This window comes from Halichoerus grypus, chromosome 13 (assembly GCF_964656455.1).
Source record: "Halichoerus grypus chromosome 13, mHalGry1.hap1.1, whole genome shotgun sequence".
In the NCBI taxonomy this organism is placed as follows: Eukaryota; Metazoa; Chordata; class Mammalia; order Carnivora; family Phocidae; genus Halichoerus; species Halichoerus grypus.
In genome coordinates this window covers 56,959,008-56,982,535 of record NC_135724.1, presented here as the reverse complement: position 1 = coordinate 56,982,535, position 23,528 = coordinate 56,959,008, and the positions used below count along the sequence as shown (strand labels likewise).

Sequence of the window (23,528 nt, the reverse complement as noted above, 5' to 3'; positions counted from 1 at the left end):
GGTGATGGTGTAAGAACTAACTGAGTTACAGATGGTGACCAGGTGGCTCTGGCAGTGACCCAAGAATGGAAAGACCCAGTTTGGAACACAGTAAAAAAATCTATTTATGCATTCACAAAATTCCATTCTCACGACAGTCCTGTGAGGGAGACATTAATCTCCTTTGCTAAATAAGGAGTTGGAGGGTTTGAGAGGTGTGCCAGAAGGGACAACCAGAGCAGAGTGAGCCCTCATGCAAGGCAGTAGCAGAGGATGCTGGGAGATGGCTTGAGATCTGAAGACAGGCTGCCCCCATTCATGCCTTGCGTAAACATCAGAGCCATTTCTCTACCTACCTGCTTACATATTTGCTTTCCTGCAAAGGTCCGAACACATGAGAGACTCTTGGATCCATTACGGTCCTATTATTAACCTCCCCATAAATCAAATGGACGTATCTGAAAGAGGATGCTTTGATTTTTATTATCGATTTAATCACCATTTTAAAATCTACTACTAATTTTTTATGCAGTCACTTTCTTACAGCATCTACCAGTTGCAGACTGCAGAAGAAACACGCTTTCCACAACCACGGTGGGCTGAAGGATAATCACATGTGTCCCATCAGTTAAGGGGAGACTCTGCTAGTGAGCCTTCAACACGTGATGCTGATGCTGGAATGGCATCTGACGTCAATCAAAACCCCAATGAGTTCTTCTTTGATTAATTATGTATGTAAGTTCTTGCAGGGATGTTCCCCAAGGACAGAGAACTTCTAGATTATTATCCACCCTGACTCTGAGTTTTCTAACTTTTCTTAACAGGGTGTTCTGGCGCTTATAGGGAACACAGACTCTGTCCCCCAGGCTCTGAATGTCTAGCAGTACTTCTGAGGGTCCTTGTGGGAAAAGTGTTTATAGGTCTAATTATTTAACAAATGCTTAGAGGAATGTCATACTGAAAAATGGTCTTCCAAGAGCAATGCCAGCACAGCTCAAGCCCTGATTAAATTGTTTTGACATAATTGCCAGTACCCAAGAATCATGACAGCCACAGCTCAAACAGTTTTGGAGGGAAAACTATTGGAAAGAATCACATGGGAAAAGCACTGGAAAATCAATTATGAAGAATCATTTATTTATTTTATGGGAATGCTGATGTCAAATACTGGCATTTAAAAAAAAAACACACACTAAAGTTATCTGACCAATGAGGTAATCATGGCTAGAACTCAAACACATAAATTTAAAATTTTTATTTAGTGCAAAATAGATCAAATTCCATGCTCTGCAACCCACCCTATGCTCTTTAAAATGGTTAAGAGGTCAATAATATTAATGAGACCCGTGCCAAGCTATAAACAAAAATTTGGACAAGGAAATTGGATATCAAGACCATACACAAAGCATAAACCACCGAAGACTCCATGAAAGATTTACTCCCCAGCAAAGCAGGGGGCTGCGACAGTGAGCAATGGCAGCCAGCTGCACCTACCAGGGGCAGCGGTGCTCCGAGCCCAGTGACAATGGTCGAAGGCACACTGGGAGCGGGTCAGCTGTCCCACCATGTAAGCGTTGGGTCCTGAAAAGAAACATTATGGGACCGAACGCTAACAGAGCATCCAGAGGAATTTCAGAAGGGTGGAGGAAAATGGGTGAACCATACAGGGCTCTTCAGTACTTTTCCATTCATTTTAAATCATTTATTCAGCTCCATTTACTCCTCCTTTCTGCTCATCAGACTTATAGTACAAGTTGGTTCATTTTTAAATACAGGCATCCTTGAGTCACAAACAGAATGAATGACAGACCCACATACACCAGCTATGACTACTGTAGCTCTCCTGATTGCCCCCAACCTCTGACAATGGGGGAGATGTTTCCACTGGGATGATCTTGTTAGAAAATGAGAGCTTTTAGACAAGTACCTGAGCAGCGGAAGAAAGCCGTGGAGGAATGGGAGCTGCAATGGGGGACTGTGGGCCTGGCTATGGTCCAGGCTGTGGGGCAGTGCGGAGAAAGAGGAAGGTGAATGATGAGCCCCAGGAGGCCTAAGAGAAGAGGGGACTGAGCACATGGAGTGGAACATATAATCCCATTCTTCAAAACCCCTGCAACCAGAGAGGAAAACTGAGCTGGCAAGGTGTTCACACAAATGGTCAAGACTGGAGAGATCTATGTGATAAAGGAAAATTAGGCATGTTCACTCCATTTCATATGTACACCCTACGTGGAAAGGCAAAGAGCAAAACCAGAGGGCAAAGAGGCCAGGAGTCTGTTCTCAGATGAGAGAAATGCAGCAACTGGCTCCGGCAGAAAGCATCTCCAATAATGGAAGGAAGAAATATATGATGGTGGCCTAGTGTGACAATTGTCATTAGTAACTAACAGCAAAGGAGAATAGAGGCCCAGGTTGCAAGGGAGGCAAGATCAACATTGTTACATGCAATGTTGCAACCCTACAACCATTGGAACTATGTGACGACCTGGTTGAAAAAATGATTTTAGGATATAAGAAAGTTCTACAGCCTTGGGTAGGTTCCTAGGTACTCATAAAGGAGAAAACAAAAAGGGATTGTCTTAAGGATAGAAACCAAGATTTATTCACCTTTTTAATCCTAGGACCTAGCTTTGAGGGTCCTCAGTAAAGACCTGCTAATGCATGAATAAGCAAATTAAAGAAATACTACCTTGTAGATGCTACAAATCCCAGGCAATCTTGGTTGTCAGGAATTTCCTTGTCATGAGACATTTAGAGGGGAAGAAAGAGATCTATGAGGAAAAGGTTAAGCAATTAAATTAATCCTAGATTTTAAAACTTAAATAAGTACCCTAAAATTTCTACAGTGACTGGTGAAACAAAAGAGAGCATACAATTTCCAAATTAGTAGAGGGAAAAACAGAATGCTACATAAAAATACAATTAATTAAAAATAGGCAAAAAAAAGTGGATGGAGGGAAGAAGAAAAATTGGAACAAACATAACTCACAAAATAAGGTGACAGGATTGAACTCACATACATATCAGTACTCACAACAAATTAGAGCTGTACTAAGTGGTAAATTAGTAGAGTTTAAAGGTAAAAGTGTAAGACTTAATTGAAAGAATAAAATCCAGCTATTTGTTATCTATAAGAATGACAACTAAAATAGAGAGGTTGAAAATATATATAGGAAAATACTAATTAGAAGGAAACTGGCATACTTATATCGAAATTAGGGCAAAATAAACTCTAAGACAAAAATATAATGGAAGACAATAGTATCTAATGTTCAATTCACTTGGAAGAGATGACAATCCTACACTTGTTTTTCCCTGATAACCTAGATGCAAAATACATGACCTCTTTTAACATGTCTCTTTTGGTAACTGTTGGATGAAATAGACAAAAAGCTAGTTAAGCATACAGAAACTATGAACAGCAAAATTTTTAAAAAGCTTGACCTAAAGACTACAGAGAACACTGCACTCAACACCGTTGTTAAAATACATAGAGTAGGGAAGATGGCGTAAGAGTAGGAGACCTGGATTTCGTCTGGTCCCAGGAATTCAGCTGGATAGGGATCAAACCATTCTCAACACCTACAAACTCAACAGGAGATCGAAGAGAAGAATAGCAGCAACTCTCTGAACAGAAAAGCGACCACTTTCTGGAAGGCAGGACGTGCAGAGAAGTGAATCTGAGGCGATATTCGGGAGGATAGATGGCGGGGGAGGGGGCCTTCATCGGCCGCTTCTGGCAAGTGATAGAGAGCAGAGCACAAAATCGGAACTTTTAGAAGTCGGGTCCGCTGAGGGACGTCACTCCAGTGGCTAAGCGGGGGGTGGAACCCTCCCTGGGACAGTGTGGTCTCAGGACTCTCAGGGTCACAGAAAGACCAGGGGTGCCTGAGTGTAGCAGAGCTCCTAGGTATCGGAGCGGGGAAGCCGGCTGCAGAGACGGAGCCAAGGCGCGGGCTCTCAGCTCAGGGTTGCCATAAACCGTGATCTGCGGCACAGTGGGGCCACTGCTCTTCCAGAGGGACCCAACAAGCGGCAGATCCGGGGAGACTCCCCTTCCTCCCCCGGGAGGAGCGGCGTGAGAGTGCACCGCAGGATCTGCTGGGTTTGGAGACTCCACACTGAGTCGGGTGCCAGAGATAGAAATGCTCGGTCACAGGCCGGGTGAGCACGGAGTGCGGCCGGAGACCGGGGAGACGGGAGTGACTGACTGCTTTTCTCTGGGGGTGCACTGAGGAGTGGGGCCCCGAGTTCTCGGCTCCTCCGGGGCAGAGATTGGGAGGCCGCCATTTTCATTCTCCGCCTCCAAAGCTGTACAGAAAGCTTGCAGGGAACAAAAGCTCCCAAGAGCAAACCCAAGCAGATTACTTAGCCCGGACCGGCAAGGGTGGGGCAATTCACCACCAGCAAAGACATTTGGGAACCATGGCAACAGGCCCCTCCCCCCAGAAGATCAGCAAGAACAGCCAGTCAAGACCAAGTTTACCGATCAATGAGAACGGCAGAACTCCAGTGCTAGGGGAATAATGCACATAGAATTCATGGCTTTTTTACCATGATTCTTTAGTCTTTCAAAGTTAAATTTTTTTTTTACTGTCTTTTCTTTCTTTTCTTTTTTTAATTTTTCTTTATCCCTTTTTCAACCAACATCTTATCAATCCCTTTTGTAAAAAAATATTTTTTAGTTTTCATTTTTAGGGCCATATTCTATCCTTTCATAGTAGTTACCCTTATTTTTGGTATATATATATAAGTTGTTCTCCCTTTAAAATTTTGAGATACAGTTTCTTCTGACAGATCAAAATATACCCTAAATCTCTAGTGTATGGTTTTGTTTGAGTCTCCTGCCTGATCTCATTCTCTCCCTTTTGTTTTTTTCTTTTTTTTAAAATCTGCTTCTTTCTTTTTTCAACCAACTTCTTATCAATTCCTTTTATAAAATCTTTTATAATTTTCATCTTTACAGTCATATTCCATCCCTTCATCATATTAATCCAAGTTTTTCTTTCTTTAAAATTTTGGGAGGCAGTTTCTTCTAACAGACCAAAATACGCCCAAAATCTAGTGTGTGGCACTGATCTATGCACCAGTCTGATCATATTTGATCACATTGTTTTTTTTTGTTTTTATCTTTTTCTTTTTTCTTTCTTTCCCTTTCTTTTCCCTCAGTTTCAGGTCTTTTCTGATTTGTTTAGTGTATATTTTCTGGGGACATTGTTACCCTATTAGCAGTGTGTTCTCTCATTCATCTATTCTCCTCTGGACAAAATGACAAGATGGAAAAAATCAGCTCAACAAAAAGAACAAGAGGCAGTACCGACTGCCAGGGACCTAATCAATACGGACATTAGTATGATGTCGGAAGTAGAGTTCAGAATCATGATTTTAAAGATACTAGCTGGGCTTGAAAAAAACATGGAAGTTATTAGAGAAACCGTTTCTGGAGAAATAAAAGAACTAAAATCTAACCAAGTAGAAATCAAAAAGGCTATTAATGAAATGCAATAAAAAATGGAGGCTCTAACTACTAGGATAAATGAGGCAGAAGAAAGAATTAGTGATATAGAAGACCAAATGATGGAAAATAAAGAAGCTGAGAAAAAGAGAGATAAACAACTGCTGGATCACGAGGGCAGAATTTGAGAGATAAGCGATACCATAAGACAAAACAACATTAGAATAATTGGGAAGAAGAAAGAGAGAGAGGGCCAGAAGGTATACTGGAGCAAATTATAGCAGAGAACTTCCCTAATTTGGGGAGGGAAACAGGCATCAGAATCCAGGAGGCACAGAGAACCCCCCTCAAAATCAATAAAAATAGGTCAACACCCCGACATCTAATAGTAAAACTTACGAGTCTCAGAGACAAAGAGAAGATCCTGAAAGCAGCTCAGGACAAGAGATCTGTAATCTACAATGGTAGAAACATTAGATTGGCAACATATCTATCCACAGAGACCTGGCAGGCCAGAAAGGACTGGCATGATATATTCAGAGCACTAAATGAGAAAAATATGCAGCCAAGAATACTATAGCCAGCTAGGCTGTCACTGAAAATAGAAGGAGAGATAAAAAGCTTCCAGGACAAACAAAAACTAAAGGAATTTGCAAACACGAAACCAGCCCTACAAGAAATATTGAAAGGGGTCCTCTAAGCAAAGAGAGAGCCTAAAAGCAACACAGACCAGAAAGGAACACAGACAACATACAGTCACCTTACAGGCAATACAATGGCACTAAATTCATATCTTTCAATGGTTACCCTGAATGTAAATGGGCTAAGTGCCCCAATCAAAAGACACAGGCTATCAGATTGGATAAAAAAACAAGACCCATCGATATGCTGCCTGCAAGAGACTCATTTTAGACCCAAAGACACCCCCAGATTGAAAGTGAAGGGGTGGAAAACCATTTACCATGCTAATGGACACCAAAAGAAAGCTGGGGTGGTAATCCTTATATCACACAGATTAGATTTTAAACCAAAGACTGTAATAAGAGATGAGGAAGGACACTATATCCTCCTTAAAGGGTCTATCCAACAAGAAGATCTAACCATTGTAAATATCTATGCCCCTAACATGGGAGCAGCCAATTATATAAGCCAATTAATAACAAAAGCAAAGAAACACATCGACAACAATACAATAATAGTGGGGGACTTTAACACCCCCTTCACTGAAATGGAGAGATCATCTAAGCAAAAGATCAACAAGGAAATAAAGACCTTAAATGACACACTGGACCAAATGGACTTCACAGATCTATTCAGAACATTCCATCCCAAAGCAACAGAATACACATTCTTCTCTAATGCCCCTGGAACATTCTCCAGAATAGATCACATCCTAGGTCACAAATCAGGTCTCAACTGGTACCAAAAGATTGGGATCATTCCCTGCATATTTTCAGACCACAATGCTTTGAAACTAGAACTCAATCGCAAGAGGAAAGTCGGAAAGAACTCAAATACATGGAGGGTAAAGAGCATCCTCCTAAAGAATGAATGGGTCAACCAGGAAATTAAAGAAGAATTTAAAAAATTCATGGAAACCAATGAAAATGAAAACACAACTGTTCAAAATCTTTGGGTTGCAGCAAAGGCAGTCCTAAGAGGAAAGTATATAGCAATACAAGCCTTTCTCAAGAAACAAGAAAGGTCTCAAATACACACCCTAACCCTATACCTAAAGAAGCTGGAGAAAGAATAGCAAATAAAGCCTAAACCCAGCAGGAGAAGAAAAATACTAAGATCAGAGCATAAATCAATGAAATAGAAACCAAAAGAACAGTAGAACAGATCAATGAAACTAGGAGCTGGTTCTTTGAAAGAATTAACAAGATTGATAAGCCCCTGGCCAGACTTATCAAAAAGAAAAGAGAAATGACCCAAATCAACAAAATCATGAATGAAAGAGGAGAGATCACAACCAACACCAAAGAAATACAAACAATTATAAGAACATATTATGAGCAACTCTATGCCAGCAAATTAGATAACCTGGAAGAAATGGATGCATTCCTAGAGATGTATCAACTACCAAAACTGAACCAGGAAGAAATAGAAAACGTGAACAGACCTATAACCACTAAGGAAATTGAAGCAGTCATCAAAAATCTCCCAAAAAACAAAAGCCCAGGGCCAGATGGCTTCTTAGGGGAATTCTACCAAACATTTAAAGAAGAATTAATACCTATTCTTCTGAAACTGTTCCAAAAAATAGAAATGGAAGGAAAACTTCCAAACTCGTTTTATGAGGCCACCATTACCTTGATCCCAAACCCAGATAGAGACCCCATCAAAAAGGAGAATTATAGACCAATATCCTTGATGAACATGGATGCAAAAATTCTCACCAAAATACTAGCCAATAGGATCCAACAGTACATTGAAAGGATTATTCACCACGACCAAGTGGGATTTACCCCTGGGCTGCAAGGTTGGTTCAACATCTGCAAATCAATCAATGTGATACAATACATTAATAAAAGAAAGAACAAGAACCGTATGTTCCTCTCAATAGATGCAGAGAAAGCATTTGACAAAGTACAGCATCCTTTCTTGATCAAAACTCTTAGAGTACAGGGATAGAGGGTACATACCTCAATATCATAAAAGCCATCTATGAAAAACCCACAGCGAATATCATTCTCAATGGGGAAAAACTGAGAGCTTTCCCCCTAAGGTCAGGAACATGGCAGGGATGTCCACTATCACCACTGCTATTCAACACAGTACTAGAAGTCCTAGCCACAGCAATCAGACAACAAAAAGACATAAAAGGCATCCAAATCAGCAAAGAAGCAGTGAAACTCTCACTCTTTGCAGATGATATCATACTTTATGTGGAAAACCCAAAAGACTCCACCCCAAAACTGCTAGAACTCATACAGGAATTCAGTAAAGTGGCAGGATATAAAATCAATGCACAGAAATCAGTGGCATTCCTATACACCAACAACAAGACAGAAGAAAGAGAAATTAAGGAGTTGATCCCATTTACAATTGCACCCAAAACCGTAAGATACCTAGGAATAAATCTAACCAAAGAGGCAAAGGATCTGTACTCAGAAAACTATAAAATACTCATGAAAGAAATTGAGGAAGACAAAACAATGGAAAAACGTTCCATGCTCATGGATTGGAAGAACAAATATTGTGAAGATGTCAATGCTACCTAGAGCAATCTACACATTTAATGCAATCCCTATCAAAATACCATCCACTTTTTTCAAAGAAATGGAACAAAGAATCCTAAAGTTTGTATGGAATCAGCAAAGACCCGAATAGCCAGAGGAATGTTGAAAAAGCAAAGCAAAGCTGGTGGCATCACAATTCCGGACTTCAAGCTCTATTACAAAGCTGACATCATCAAGACAGTATGGTACTGGCACAAAAACAGACACATAGATCAATGGAACAGAATAGAGAGCCCAGAAATGGACCCTCAACTCTATGGTCAGCTCATCTTTGACAAAGCAGGAAAGAATGTCCAATGGAAAAAAAGACAGTCTCTTCAACAAATGGTGTTGGGAAAATTGGACAGCCACATGCAGAAGAATGAAACTGGACCATTTCCTTACACCACACACAAAAATAGACTCCAAATGGTTGAAAGACCTCAATGTGAGACAGGAGTCCATCAAAATCCTAAAGGAGAACACAGGCAGCAACTTCTTCGACCTCAGCCGCAGCAACTTCTTCCTAGAAACACCACCAAAGGCAAGGGAAGCAAGGGCAAAAATGAACTATTGGGACCTCATCAAGATAAAAAGCTTTTGCACAGCAAAAGAAACAGTCAACAAAACCAAAAGACAACCGACAGACTGGGAGAAGATATTTGCAAATGACATATCAGATAAAGGGCTAGTATCCAAAATCTATAAAGAACTTATCAAACTCAACACCCAAAGAACAAATGATCCAATCAAGAAATGGGCAGAAGACATGAACAGACATTTTTCCAAGGAAGACATCCAAATGGCCAACAGACACATGAAAAAGTGCTCAACGTCGCTCGGCATCAGGGAAATCCAAATCAAAACCTCAATGAGATATCACCTCACACCAGTCAGAATGGCTAAAATTAACAAGTCAGGAAATGACAGATGTTGGTGGGGATGCGGAGAAAGGGGAACCCTCCTACACTGTTGGTGGGAATGCAAGCTGGTGCAGCCACTCTGGAAAACAGTATGAAGGTTCTTCAAAAAGTTGGAAATAGAGCTACCATACAATCTAACAATTGCACTACTGGGTGTTTACCCCAAAGATACAAATGTAGGGATCCGAAGGGGTATGTGCACCCCGATGTTTATAGTAGCAATGTCCACAATAGCCAAACTGTGGAAAAAGCCTAGATGTCCACTGACAGATGAATGGATAAAGAAGAAGTGGTATATATACACAATGGAATATTATGCAGCCATCAAGAGGAATACAATCTGGCCATTTGCAACGACGTGGATGGAACTGGAGAGTGTTATGCTGAGCAAAATAAGTCAATCAGAGAAAGACACTCACTGATAATGAGGAATTCTTAATCTCAGGAAACAAACTGAGGGTTGCTGGAGGGTGGGGGGTGGGAGGGATAGGGCGGTTGGGTGATAGACATTGGGGAGGGTATGTGCTATGGTGAGCGCTGTGAATTGTGTAAGACTGTTGAATCACAGATCTGTACCTCTGAAACAAATAATACATTATATGTTAAAAAAATAGAAGAAGAAGATAGCAGGAGGGGAAGAATAAAGGGGGGGTATCAGAGGGGGAGATGAACCATGAGAGACGATGGACTCTGAAAAACAAACTGAGGGTTCTAGAGGGGAGGGGGGTGGGAGGATGCATTAGTCTGGTGATGTGTATTAAAGAGGGCATGTTCTGCATGGAGCACTGGGTGTTATACGCAAATAATGAATCATGGAACACTACATCAAAAACTAATGACGTAATGTATGGTGATTAACATAACTTAAAAAAAAGAATTCAAAAAAAAAAAGAGGGAGAAAAAATATACATAGAATAGTTAAGAAAGTTGACCATGTGTAAGGCTCTAAATAGTGTCCACAAATGTCGATGAATTTCCTCTGCTCGTAGTGCAATTAAGTTAGCAATCACTAATAAGAACGCAACAAAAAAAAATCTTCCTATGCACTGATAAATAAAACACACACTCACGCACTCACATGCTCTAAATAACTCATGAGTCAATGAAGAAATGATGAAAATTACAAAATTAAACACTCAAAAGTCAATGATAACAGTACTCAGCTCTTACTTAGAGAAAAAATGAAGAGCCTTAAATGCTTACATTAGAAAAAAGAAAGCTTGAAAGTTAATGTGTTTAGCACCCCATTTAAGAATAAGAAAAGAAACTCAAGAAAGTAGAAGGAAATTAATAAAGAGTGGGAACAGAAGGAATCTTTAAAAATGCAATATTCAAGATCAACAAAGCCAAAAGTTATTTCTCTGAAAAGGCGAATAATAAAACTAACACACCTCTGGCAAGAATATTCAAGAAACAAGAAAGACAGAAGGTGCAAATAAACAACATTAATAATGAAAAAAGAAAAAAAGGAACATGAGTGCAGACAAATTAGAAAGATAATAAAATATTAATACATGTATGCCTCTACATAACAAAGTTAGACAAACTGCACAAATTCCTATGAAAATATTAACTATAACTATTGAAAACTTAGTAATTAAAAACTTTACCATGAGGAAACTGCCAGATCTAGTCAGTTCCACAGGCTACTTCCAAAGATAATTTGAAATCTTAACCAAAAAAAAAAGAAAAAAATACAGAGTGCTATCCCATTCATTTAAAAAAGTACATGGGGTGCCTGGGTGGCTCAGTCGTTAAGCGTCTGCCTTCGGCTCAGGTCATGATCTCAGGATCCTGGGATCGAGCCCCACATCGGGCTCCCTGCTCCGCCGGAAGCCTGCTTCTCCCTCACCCACTCCCCCTGCTTATATTCCCTCTCTCGCTGTGTCTCTCTCTGTCAAATAAATAAATAAAATCTTTAAAAAAAATAAAAAAGTACATATACTTTTCATTCTAAAATATAAAAAAGGGAAATAGAAGGATAATTAAGGGACCAGTCTCATTCGTGAACATAGATGCAAAAATCATTAGTGAACAGTATTCAGCAATGTTTAATATGTATATGACCAAGTTAGGTTTATTCCAGGAATGAAGAGTTGGTTCAATATTAGAATATTAATTATATGAATGAACTCACCACACTAACGTATTAAAGAAATCAAGTAATTATTTTATATGACAATAAATGCTGAAAGAGCATTCTATCAAATTCAATATCTATCCATGGTAAATAATATCAATAAACCAGGGATGGGAGGGAATATCCTCAACCTAATCCCAACTAATTATTAATCATTAAAAGAATTTTCTCTTAAGATCAGGACCAAGACAATGATGCTTACCAACCTAAGCTTTATTCAATGTTGTACTGAATGTTCTAGTCAGCTTTATAAATAAGAAGAAATAGATAAGATGTATAAGGATTAAAAAGAAACAAATAGTCATTAATGAGAGTAGACGTGATTTCTCCACAGAAAACTCTAGAATAATCTATAGACAAATCACTGAAATAAAGATAGCTGAAAAATGTTTCTGGACATAGGAGCAATATACAAAAGGCAACAGCATGTGTGTGTGCACATAAACATGTACACACCCACATATACACACACACACACCCCTCTATATACTTATGCATGTATTCTATATACTTGCAATAAAAAGAAAATGTAACTAATTTTTTAAGATCTTATTTATTTATTTGACAGAGAGTGAAAGAGAGAGAATGAGTGGGGGTAGGGGCAGAGGGAGAGGAAAAGGGAGAAGCAGACTCCCTGCTGAGCAGGGAGCCTGATGCGGGGCTCAATCCCAGGACCCTGAAGTCAAAACCTGAGCAGAAGGCAGACACTTAACCCACTGAGCCACCCAGGTTACCCACTTTATTTTTTTTTTTAAGACTTATTTAAGATTTATTTATTTATTTATTTATTTAAGATTTATTTTTACTTATTTTAGAGAGATAGTGAGAGAAAGAGAGCGCAAGTGGGGGTGGGCAGAGGGAGAGGGAGAGAGAATATTAAGCAGACTGCAAGCCGAGCGTGGAGCCTGATGCGGGGCTTGATCTCATGACCACCCTGGGATCGCGACCTGAGATCACAACATGAGGCAAAACCAAGAGTCGGATGGTGGACCAACTGTGCCACCCACGTGCCCCAAGAAAATGTAACTTTAAAAGATGCTATTGCCATAACAAAAAAAGTACACATAGCTAAAAGATGTACAAGATTTTACGGAGAACTTATTGAAACTTTACTAAAAATTATAAAGGAAGAGCCAAATAAATGGAGACATAAACCATATTAACAAATAGGAAAATCTAATATTGCCAAGAGGTCAATTCTCCCAAGATTGGTAAATGGATCCCATACAATTCCAAACAAAATTACACAGTTTTTCATGAAGTTGGCTGTATAAAATGTCCACATTTGTTTTTTAAAGATTTTATTTATTTATTTGACAGAGAGAGACACAGTGAGAGGGGGAACACAAGCAGGGGGAGTGGAAGAGGGAGAAGCAGGCTTCCCGCTGAGCAGGGAGCCCGATGTGGGGCTCAATCCCAGGACGGCAGGATCATAACCTGAGCCAAAGGCAGATGCTTAATGACTGAGCCACCAAGGTGCCCCATATAAAATGTCCATATTTTCCATGGACAAGGTGATTTGTGGATTAGGGAAGCACAAAGCCTAAGGACTGCCAACACATTTCTAAAGGAGAACAAGGTAGGCCATCAAAGAATGCATACAAGTTAGTAAGAGACCTTAACACCCTAGTGTTTTTTTTTCTGTCAAACTCTTTTTTCACCTGTCAAACTGGCAAGGGCTAAAAATAAAAACTGACTATTGCTCATTGTAGTGCAGGTGTGTTGAAATAAGCATTCTCATGGAGACTGCTTATGATGAGTGTGAATTGGTACAACCTTTTTGGAAAGCAAGTTGTCAATGTGCATGAAGAACCTTAAGCACCTTATATACTTTGAACCAGTGATTCCATCTCTTGAAATCTATCCATAGAAAACAATGGAGATAAATCCAAAGAATTATTCATAGCACTGTTCAAGATAAAGCCGTAGGAAACATTTGTGATACAATATTAAGTGGGAAAACACGGTATGAAACTATATAATGATTTTAATGCATTAAAATATTGGATGTACTGAAATGTACTGAAAATTGATAGTGGGTTTATGGGTGATTTTTTTCTTTATACTTTTCTTAAAATTTCCAAATTTCTTTCAAAAATTATGTGTTGCATTTATTTATTTATTTAAGATTTATTTTAGAGAAAGAGAGAGAATGCATGGGGGCAGGGACAGAGGGGGAGAGAGAGAGAGAATCCTCAAGCAGACTCCCTGCTGAGGGAGGAGCCCCACGTGGGGCTTGATCCCAGGACCCTGAGATCATGACCTGAGTCCAAATGAAGAGTAGGATGCTCAATCAACTGAGCCACCCAGGTGCCCTCATGTTGCTTTTAAAGGAAAACAACAATAAAATCGGGACTTGGAAACCTTTAAAGACATTTTTTGTTACTCTCTATCCTACAACTGTTTTTCATCATTAAAATAGAGAAAAAATAAAAGCCAGCATTCTCTAGGCAGATAAATTATGTTAATTGGATTTACAGTATATTCTCTTCATGTTTCAAGAAATAGGCTTAAAATACACGTAGTAATCAGCCAAGTGAAATACTTTGGCCGTAAAATTGGCAAAGAATTCAAATGCATAATTACCTAAAGCACATAAATACAATATATATAAAAACATATGCTGTATATTTGTAATTAACAATGAAGACATTATAACTGTTCAGTATCTCTTGTATAATTTCCCAAAAGTAAACAGATAAAAGGTATTCCTAAAGGGCAAAAATAAAAGATAAAGGGAGTTAGAAATTTTTTAAATACGTAAGATACTGAGTAATACAGGCAAATTCCAACCTGGATGTAAAACTACTTTTATTTCAAAAGATGCAAAAGAAAAAATTGGAAAATTTAGCACATTTTCTTTCTTTTCAGTGATAGAGCAGGTCAAAAAGATTATGGGCTCTGATTCAATATTATTTTGCTCTGAATAATACATGGAACGATCATGTGAATTGATACAATATGATATGTGAAATTAAGTAATTCAAAACATTTAATCCATATATTTCCTTATTATTCATGATCCTTAAAAACTGGGACAGTAGGGGTTAAAGACATATTGGAATTATGATCATAAACACATTTCAGACATGGTAAGGGCTTGATATAAAAATGTACTAACATTCTTACCATATCCTCTCAATTCAGAGTTCTTGGTGTTTTGGAAATGGGGTGGGAGTTAGAAGTCACAGTGGGAAGGGGTTGAGTTGGAGGAACAGAGGGGAGGAAAAGCTAGAAAGGTCATATTGGGATGGAAACCACCTCCTTCAGAAATGCTGAATAAACTCACAACTGGCAAGGCAGAGCCAGAGAGCTGCCCGTGGATGCTGGTGAGTGATGGCACCTATACAGTGACCGCTGGGCTGTGGCTCTCAGGCAGTCAGGTTGCCCACTGGAAAACATCCCATCCGTGGGCATTTGTCAACCAAACTGGAAGTCTGGCATCCCTGAGGGACAGCACTACCCTGATGTCAGAGACATACAGTGAGCACTTGGTCTCCACAACTGATTGAGTTTCTTCAGCGAAGGTGAGTGGTTTGCTGGAGGGTCCAGCAGTCTCTTCAGTGACATGACAGGTCAACGGCTTGGGACCCAAGTCTTCTGACTGCCAATCAATTGTCCTTTCTACTGTATAGCACTATTGATGGGAAAAAATGATTGACTTTTCAACTAGTTATTTTTTGTATCATTCAGTCAAAGCTTCAAGGTGTTATCTTGGTTCTGCCTGGAGAGCAGAGAGCCAGTTAACAACACTGTCATCCTTGTGTTGTATCATTTCATTGAAAAGAGATTCAACATCTTCCAGAAAGGGTCTTTCAGAAAACGTTAGGCTTTCACACACATGTAAACACAAGTTTACATGTTCATTTTCTCCCTCTCTCCCTCCCTGTACTGGGTTGCTTGGCAGTCATGATCCAGGGAAGCAGCTGATAGAATCCACACTCTTCAGAGCTATCCTTGATTTTAGCTTATCACTGGTCCTCGTGGGGTTCCGAGGAGCCAGGCAGGCTGATATCCGCAGACTGAGTCTCCTGTATTTCTTGACAATGAAAAACTAGAGCAGGAGAGGGGCAATGTTGGATTGACCTCACTCTCAGAGCTGGGGCACCGAGTGAGATTAATGGGCAGCATCTGCTGCTGCCAAGATGCAGAAAGGCAGAGTTGGCACTGTCAGTGGGACCCCAGGGCTGGATGCGTCCTCTGGCAGAGGACAGAACGCTTCAAAGCAAACAAAACCACAGAGAGGAAAAATAACACTCCTGCCATGAAATCACAAGTCAAATCAATAAACCACAAGGTTAATTTCCATAGGTTTGTAGCTCTGTGGTGTTGCGTGAGGAAGTGACTGGCACAATGGAAAGAACATGGGCTTTAGAGTCGACGGATATGGGATAAATCCTGCCACTCGATGGAGGGATGGCCTTGGGGAAGTTACTTAAATTTGGCATCATTTCCTTGTCTGTAAATGGGTATGATAATGATGTACTAGCTTTGTGGCTAGAAAGATCCCTGTGCGTGTGTGCGTGCGTATTTGTGTGTGTGCGCGTCTCTGTACAGTGCTGGACACATGAGGTGTTAAGACAGAGGTAGGTACCATCAATATCATGATCAAAACTCTAAGAGCCAGTTAAGACTTTATGAAAAGTCTGCTCCTCCAAACTTTGCTCCCTGCTGAAATATGTCCATGATAACACAAATTACTTTGATGAGCTTTCAAACTGTGTATAGTTTCTCTTCTTGGAATGGTCATGTTAAAGTCACACCTAAATAATTCTACATTATTTCTGTTGAAATTAAATAAGAAATTTAAAGCAAACATGGATTATAAATATTTATCCTAAAATTTTTAAACACATGGTTGGCATTCAGTGAGTAGAATGATCAGCTGGACCCACATCCATTAGTACCAGTTTTAAATGATTGGTTATTGGTAAGGTTCAACTTGGTCAGCACAGTTTTTTCTGGTTGGCTGTTGCTAACTCACTCGATCCTGTATGATGATTTATATCATTGTGTGTATTTTGTCATAGTTCTATCCATCTTTAATTTCATCTTCCCTTCTAGGGGTGTGTGTGTTTAAATACGCAGAAATCAATTTAGCAAATATAAAGTAACTTCTATTTAGCAGTGTTTGTCAAGTATCTATTGAATAAGTCAGTTAATATATAGCCTAGCATATTATCAGTTAAGATACTGCCCGCTGTATTATCCATTGATATGTTGCCTATTACGTTACTCGAACGCAGAGCTATGAGACAGTGGAGGGCCAGGTTGTTTCTGATTGTGAGAACCAGGAGAGCTCCCAGAGGAGGTAACATCTGAGTTGGGTCTATCAGAATCAGGCCCATGAAGAGGGAGCTGGAAGTTAGTCTAGGCAGAGGCCACAACATGAAGCGTTGCCCAGAGTCAGGAAGGTGCTTGGGGCAGAGAGATGACCGTAAGGCACGTGGTAGAAAGTGGCCGCAGTTCAAAATCAAGCCTGAAGAACAGGCTGAGATTACGTCATGGAGGTCTGAGGAGACCATGCTAAGGAGTTTCTCAGACTTGGAAGGAATCCACACAGAGTTTTGAGCACCACACGTAATAACATCTTTCTTTTACAAAGAAAACTGACTGCAGAGTGGAGAAGGAAGAGAGGACATGAGTGTGGAGAGGTAAGTTAGGGTACTTTTCACGATGGCTCAGGCAAGACGCAAGGACCAGGCAGTGGCGTTGGAGAGGAAGGGATGGAATTGAGAATGGTGGGGAGGGTGAGCATTCGGGACTTGCAGGCGGCTGATGTGGCAGTGAGGGCGACGGAGGGGGCAAGGACGGCTGTGCTGAGGCTCGCTAGGCCAAGTTAGTGGGAGGTGACACCATCCGACTGATCCCAAACACCCATGAGGTCAGTGAGAGCTAGGACACAGGCACATTTGCAGTCCCTTCTGGGCCGGGTCCTGTGACTAATGGCATCTGACACTAAAAGCATGTTAACAAGTGGGAAAAGTACTTAACTTCTCCCAGGGTAGAAAATTCTAACCACCAGCTTCCAAATGGAAACCAGACAGTTGACCAGAGGTGCTTGAAACAAGCTGGTAAATGTCTGGGCCATCAACTCTCATCAGAGGGAAGACACACTGTTGTAGGAAACAACAATTTCTAAGCAAATTTTCTGAAGTTTGAGCTTGTACGTGATATCATCAGGGGCATAGGCAAGAGACAACTGAATTAAAAAACCAGCTAACACATAAGAGGTCCTGAAAGCAAGCACGACAACATGGAGCATGCTAATAAAATAGAACAGACAATTTTTATATTTGCAGTTTAGAAAAAAAAACCAACGACTCATCGTAAAACCAACTCTTTCTACTGCATTATTTAAAAGCATGCAGAAACTTTTATCTACCAAGAAAGTATCTATAAACGCATGCGCTTGACTTGCCCCAAATAGCTTGAGCAACTTCAAAATTTCAGATAGAAGTTTTTATCATTTTCTCATGGACCAGCTCAGCATCACCATAATAATTAAAGGAAAAAACATGTCAAACCTCACTTGGCTGCTACAGCTATTGGAGGCACAGCTGTTGTGATTCTTAATGCGTTTACAGCGCCTGCCAATGCTCCGTCTAGCTCCGCATCCTTAAGCTTTCAATGGTTTTGCTTTGTTTGTTTTGTATCCTGTGGAACAGAAAATAACCTGCACTGATTGTGGCAATTGATTGACTCAGCTGGTGCCTCAGAATATGAAATGGGAACTGAAAAGCACATCTGAAAAGTGTGTGGGCTGGAGGTGAGCAGGAAGGGGGTGCCTCCAGCCCAGATTGCGCACAGAAGCATGGAACCAGCTGTGTCAGGCAATGGTTCTATCAGCTAAGGAACACAAAGTACCTTTTATTCTGCCTGCCTCTCCCTCTGTTTTCAGGGAGTGCACCGTTCTGAAAACTTTTCGAGAAGTATGTACAATTCTCCCTCTGTCAGCTAACCTCCAGCAGGGGGGAGGCAGGCAGCCCCAGGGAGGGCTGTCTTCCCAGGCTCTGGGGCTGTCTCCTCTAAGGATCCACATCTGTCTTCCCTGTCCTGTCCTGTCCAAAGGCATCTGAAGCTGAATGAGGAATTGTACCTGCAAGGTCCACAGAGTGGAGGCGGGTTTCTTTAACGTTTCGTTGGCTTCCCTGAGGTGGGAGGCAAGTAAGCAAAAAACAGATGTTGAAGGGAAACTGAGATGTTTTAATAATAATTCCTTCTTCACTTGCTACAACTTGGTCAAATATGAACAAAAGTGCCAAATGTTAACAATTGTGCTCCATTTAACAAAATTGGCTATTTTGTTAACAGGGGAAAATATCTAATCCATACATTTTTTTTAAAGACTTATAAGGGGCTACCAGGAGATAGACATGTTTTAAAGACAATCCAGGGTTCAGAAAAATGCATAGGTTGTACTTAAGCCTGAAGATTTTGGCATAACATCTTCAATTTCCCAGTTTAAACTGAGCCGAAAAACAGTCTCCATGTTCAATTACAAAATCAATCACCAGCGCTTATACCCTTGAGAAATATACAGGAGAAAAGTAAGTGGGATGAGAAGAATACCTTCCTAAATATATTTAGATATATATGTATACACTTATTTTTTTTTCAAGAGCAGGCTGCAAAGCGTTACTTAGGTTTATAAGTTTTAGCTCCAGTAATTGGAAAATAAATTTTTGTGGCCCAGAGCAATACCATTAGCTAATGAAATAGTGCCATCTGTGTTTTTCCGGATGCCCTAACTGGGAGTAGTTTTAAAGTGCTGTCCTTCCTTTCTCTTAATTTTACAGTGATAGCAAAATGTGTTCTTTCAGAATTAAGCAACTCTGGTCCTACATAAGATTAATGTCTTTTCTGCTTGGAGATCCAAAAGGACTTCGAATTAGTCATAAAATAGAGAACGAAAGAAGGACTTCTGGGGACCCCAGAGGGGGAGAGATTTGCTCTCCAACCCTGCAGGGTCCCCGCTGAGGCTCCCTGGGGCAGTGACAAGTGACAGGGCACAGGACACCCGTGTCTAGAATGGGGCCTGTCAGTTCAGGGAGGAGCAGCAGAGTCATCGGACTCCAGGGGACAGAGGCCCAAGTCTGCGGCGGGGGGGGGGGCGGGGAGGAGGATGGCTCAGTCCTACCTTGTGTTCCTCCTGTGTAGCTATCTTTTTTTCTCCCATTTTTGGTAAACCCACAGATGTTCCCCAAGGGGTTAGCACAGACTGCTCTTTGCTTGTTGGGAGAAAGAACCAGCTCCTCTTCTGTAGCAACGTAAACAAACTTGCCCTTTCTGTTCCGTCTTTCTCCCGAGATCCCTGATCCACTCTCTGATGACAACCTGCCATTTTCTGTTCAAGTCAGCATGTTTACTTTTTTATTGTGATTCATGTCTGAGTTTCTTTTGAATCAAATTACTGCATTTCCCTGGTGAGATATGCCATATGACGATCTTGTTAGAACAAAATCAAATATAAAATTTGCACTCAGTGCTGCTCAGCCTCGTCCCCACCACGTCTTCCCTTTGGTTTGGACACACTTCTGGCGGCTACTTGAATGGTAATGAATCCTTCCAGCGCTTAGGACAATTTTCAGACATTTCTGTCTTGGAAAAGATAAAGACAGATGGGTTGAAACAGTGTCAACATAGAGAAAGTCATTATTGGGGCTGGTTTTCCCCAATACACATAGATTGAAGAAAACCAGAAAGACCAAGCGATTCATTTTGGCGAGTCACAGCAGTAACTGGAGACTTAAGTCTTGACATTTTATCCTCAGAGATGTAACATCATTCATTGTTTCACTGAATCCTGAAGCCAAGCATTCCATAGATTTTTTTTTTTTTCAATGGGAATGGAGCAATGTAGTTCATATTACACTTTTCAGTGAATAGTTTCTCCCTCCCCTGTACTTTTCTGGGTGCTGATTATCTTTCAAGCAATTTCTGTGTGCCTCATACAAATAATGTTTAACAACTAGGTTGTGCTAAATAGTGCAGGAATGAGTCTCCATCCAAATACAGGAGAGACTCATGTTATCTGAGTCTTTCTTCAGTTCCCACGGCTTCCAGAGTGGCGATCAAGCTTCTTGGTGGGATGCTTTGTGATCAGAGCCTGACTACCCATGACCCCCAGCCCTTCCTAGGATTGGGCACACAGCACTACCACCATTTTGGAGTACACCCCATTCTCTAGCTTTTGTGTCTGCCTGGAATCTGCCCTCTTCCATTTCCTGGCCAACTCCCACTCACTTTTTTGAAGGAAGAGTCATCCTCGCTCAGTCTGGTACCCCAGACTAGCCAACGTGCCCCCAGGGGCCTTGAAAGGACTGCTGCGAATCTCACTTGTGGGGTTTAAGCTGACAGACCTGCCGTAGTCCCTGTATGGCTGCTTCCTCCAGTGGCATGAGCTTCCGGAGGGTGAGCGCGGGGCAGGAAGTTCTCCACGTCCCCAGCACCCAGCAGTGCCAGATTCACAGCACCTGAGTAGTATACGCTGGCGAATTAACGAGCACAGCAACTTGTTAAATTAACTGCCTCTCCTCCAACTTTTGTTGCCAAAGACACCCTAGAAACTTTTTAAAAAAAATAAACAGTATTTGGTGGTCTATAGTCACACCATTCCCTAGGACTTTCCTAATTTAGATATGAAAATATTCTTTTAGCAATAAAAGGTGACAGCATCTATTTTGAAATACTTATTTTCTCAAACCCTTTGTCCACAGAATCAAACCTACCTACTCATTTAAGTTACCTTTTAATGGGAACTTTGGATGATACATGATACATGGTAAGGAAACCACTGAGTGTTTTAGATGAAACAAAAATGTACTGAGCCATAGTGTGACTGGCTCATTCTATCCTCAGAGTGCTGAACACAAGAAATGACAGAGATGAACTGAAACCACAAAATGACACAATCTCCCTGTAAAGAACACGGTGTGAACTTTTCTCTTGGATCTTATTATAAGTTAGTATTTTTCTCTTTTACTGGTTAACACTTCAACTAAATGCCAGATTCAATTCTAGCACTTATGATGCTAAATGAGGTAATCCTCACAAGTTTCTGAGGTTGACACTACAGGTATTCCATTTTATGGATGAAGAAACCGAGGCCCAGACAGGGTAGTAGACAGCTTGCCCAAGGTCACACAGCTAAAGAGATGCAGAGATGAGCTGGAATACAGGCAGTCTGGCCCCAGAGCCTGTGTCCCAAACCACAGTGAGATTCACACCGCACCAGGCAGCCAGGGCACTCCTGACTTATGGTGTGGATTAAATGAAAGGCTGCACTCTCAGCTGCGCGGTTCACAGAGGTGTGTGTGAAGCACTAGGATTATCCCCTACAGAACCTTCCATTTCATAATTCTCCTCGTAACACCTCTCTGTTTGTTCCTGCTTTCCTCTCTAGCATATGTGCTTTTTAATTTTTTTCCCTTTCTTCTTCTTTCCCTCTTTAAAAAAACCCAACAAACTGATAATGGTCTTGGTGTTTAAAAGTATTTATCCCCCCACCCAGTTTATTGAGATGTAACTGACATGTAACATTGTGTCAGTTTCAGGTATGCAATGTGATGATTTGATACATGTATATATTACAGTCCTCTCTGATCCACTGAATAGCTAGGATGAGAAAAAGAGTTTCTTGAAATGTAATTAATTAATACAATATTTTATTTCAGTATAACAACCCTTAATAAATCATCAATTATAAACTGCTTCAAATGAGTATAAACTGTTCTAGTTTGCACTTACAAGTCATATTTCTTCAGGAGATATGAATGGGAAATGATTTTTTTTTGTATGTTTTCAAATATGCCTCATCTATAGTGTGTTATAGGAAGTCTTGAGGAATTTTTATATAGTCCATGAAAAATGGGACTCAGGTGATTTTATGAATTGTATTTGAGCCTATAACTAATCTCTTTGACATTATTAACATCTTTAATAAACATCTGAGCAATATCTGCATTCAGAATATTGGATAGAACTAAGACATCATCTCTATTCATTAAGCTTATATTTTCTCACTAACCTAATTTTGTCTTTCATAAGATATTAATGCTTTTGGAAGTCTTACTCTTAATCCTATTAATTCGTAAGCTAGCCTTTAAAAGTGCATGAGGAAACATGCAAAGGCAGTCAGTTTCACCAAATTACAAGCTAAATTGTTAAAGGTAGATCTAAGAACTTTGGGGTTGCTAAAATGCAGAACTTTATCTGAAAATATTGCCTGGACTGAAATCCAACCCTCGAGGCCCAGTTTCCCTAGCGCAGCAGGCTTCTGAGCTCAGGTCACTGGCAACGCAAGGAGGATGCTCATGTCAGCAGAGCAGAGTGTGTGTCTGTCCGTTTGTCCGCGTTGGCCTAAAGACCCAGTCTTAAAAGCAGCCATAGCTCAGCTCTGACTGCTATAATGAAATCTCTGGCGATTCAGCTCAGAAGTGGGGCTAAACCCAAGACAACACAGCATATGGGGCATGAAATGAAGTATCATCAGTGTCCCTGAGGGGGGAAAGAAGCAGAGTTTGAAACTCATAGGGTACAGAGGTGGTAGGAACTGATTTCTAAAATACTCTTAATTCCAGACAAAATGTTTCCCAGCTGTGAGCTGGTTAGGGAGATGTAGTATCGCAGACACATTCTAAAATGGCCAAAGCTCCGTATCTATGTAATCTTGTTTGTACTGTATGCAAGCTGCTACTTTTTTCTCCACCAATGCATGTGAACTAATTTTATTTAATAAGGTAAAAAGAGAGGTCCACCCCCACTATCTTCCTCCCCCTCACCGGCCTCAGCCGCATGCACACACA

General features: G+C 40.6%; 1 protein-coding gene across 1 annotated transcript in view; it reads right to left on the bottom strand.

The window, feature by feature from the left end:
- PTPRM (protein tyrosine phosphatase receptor type M) overlaps positions 1-23,528 on the bottom strand; it is a 777,319-nt gene that overhangs the window by 103,612 nt on the left and 650,179 nt on the right. The gene's annotated exons all lie outside the window — the stretch shown is intronic.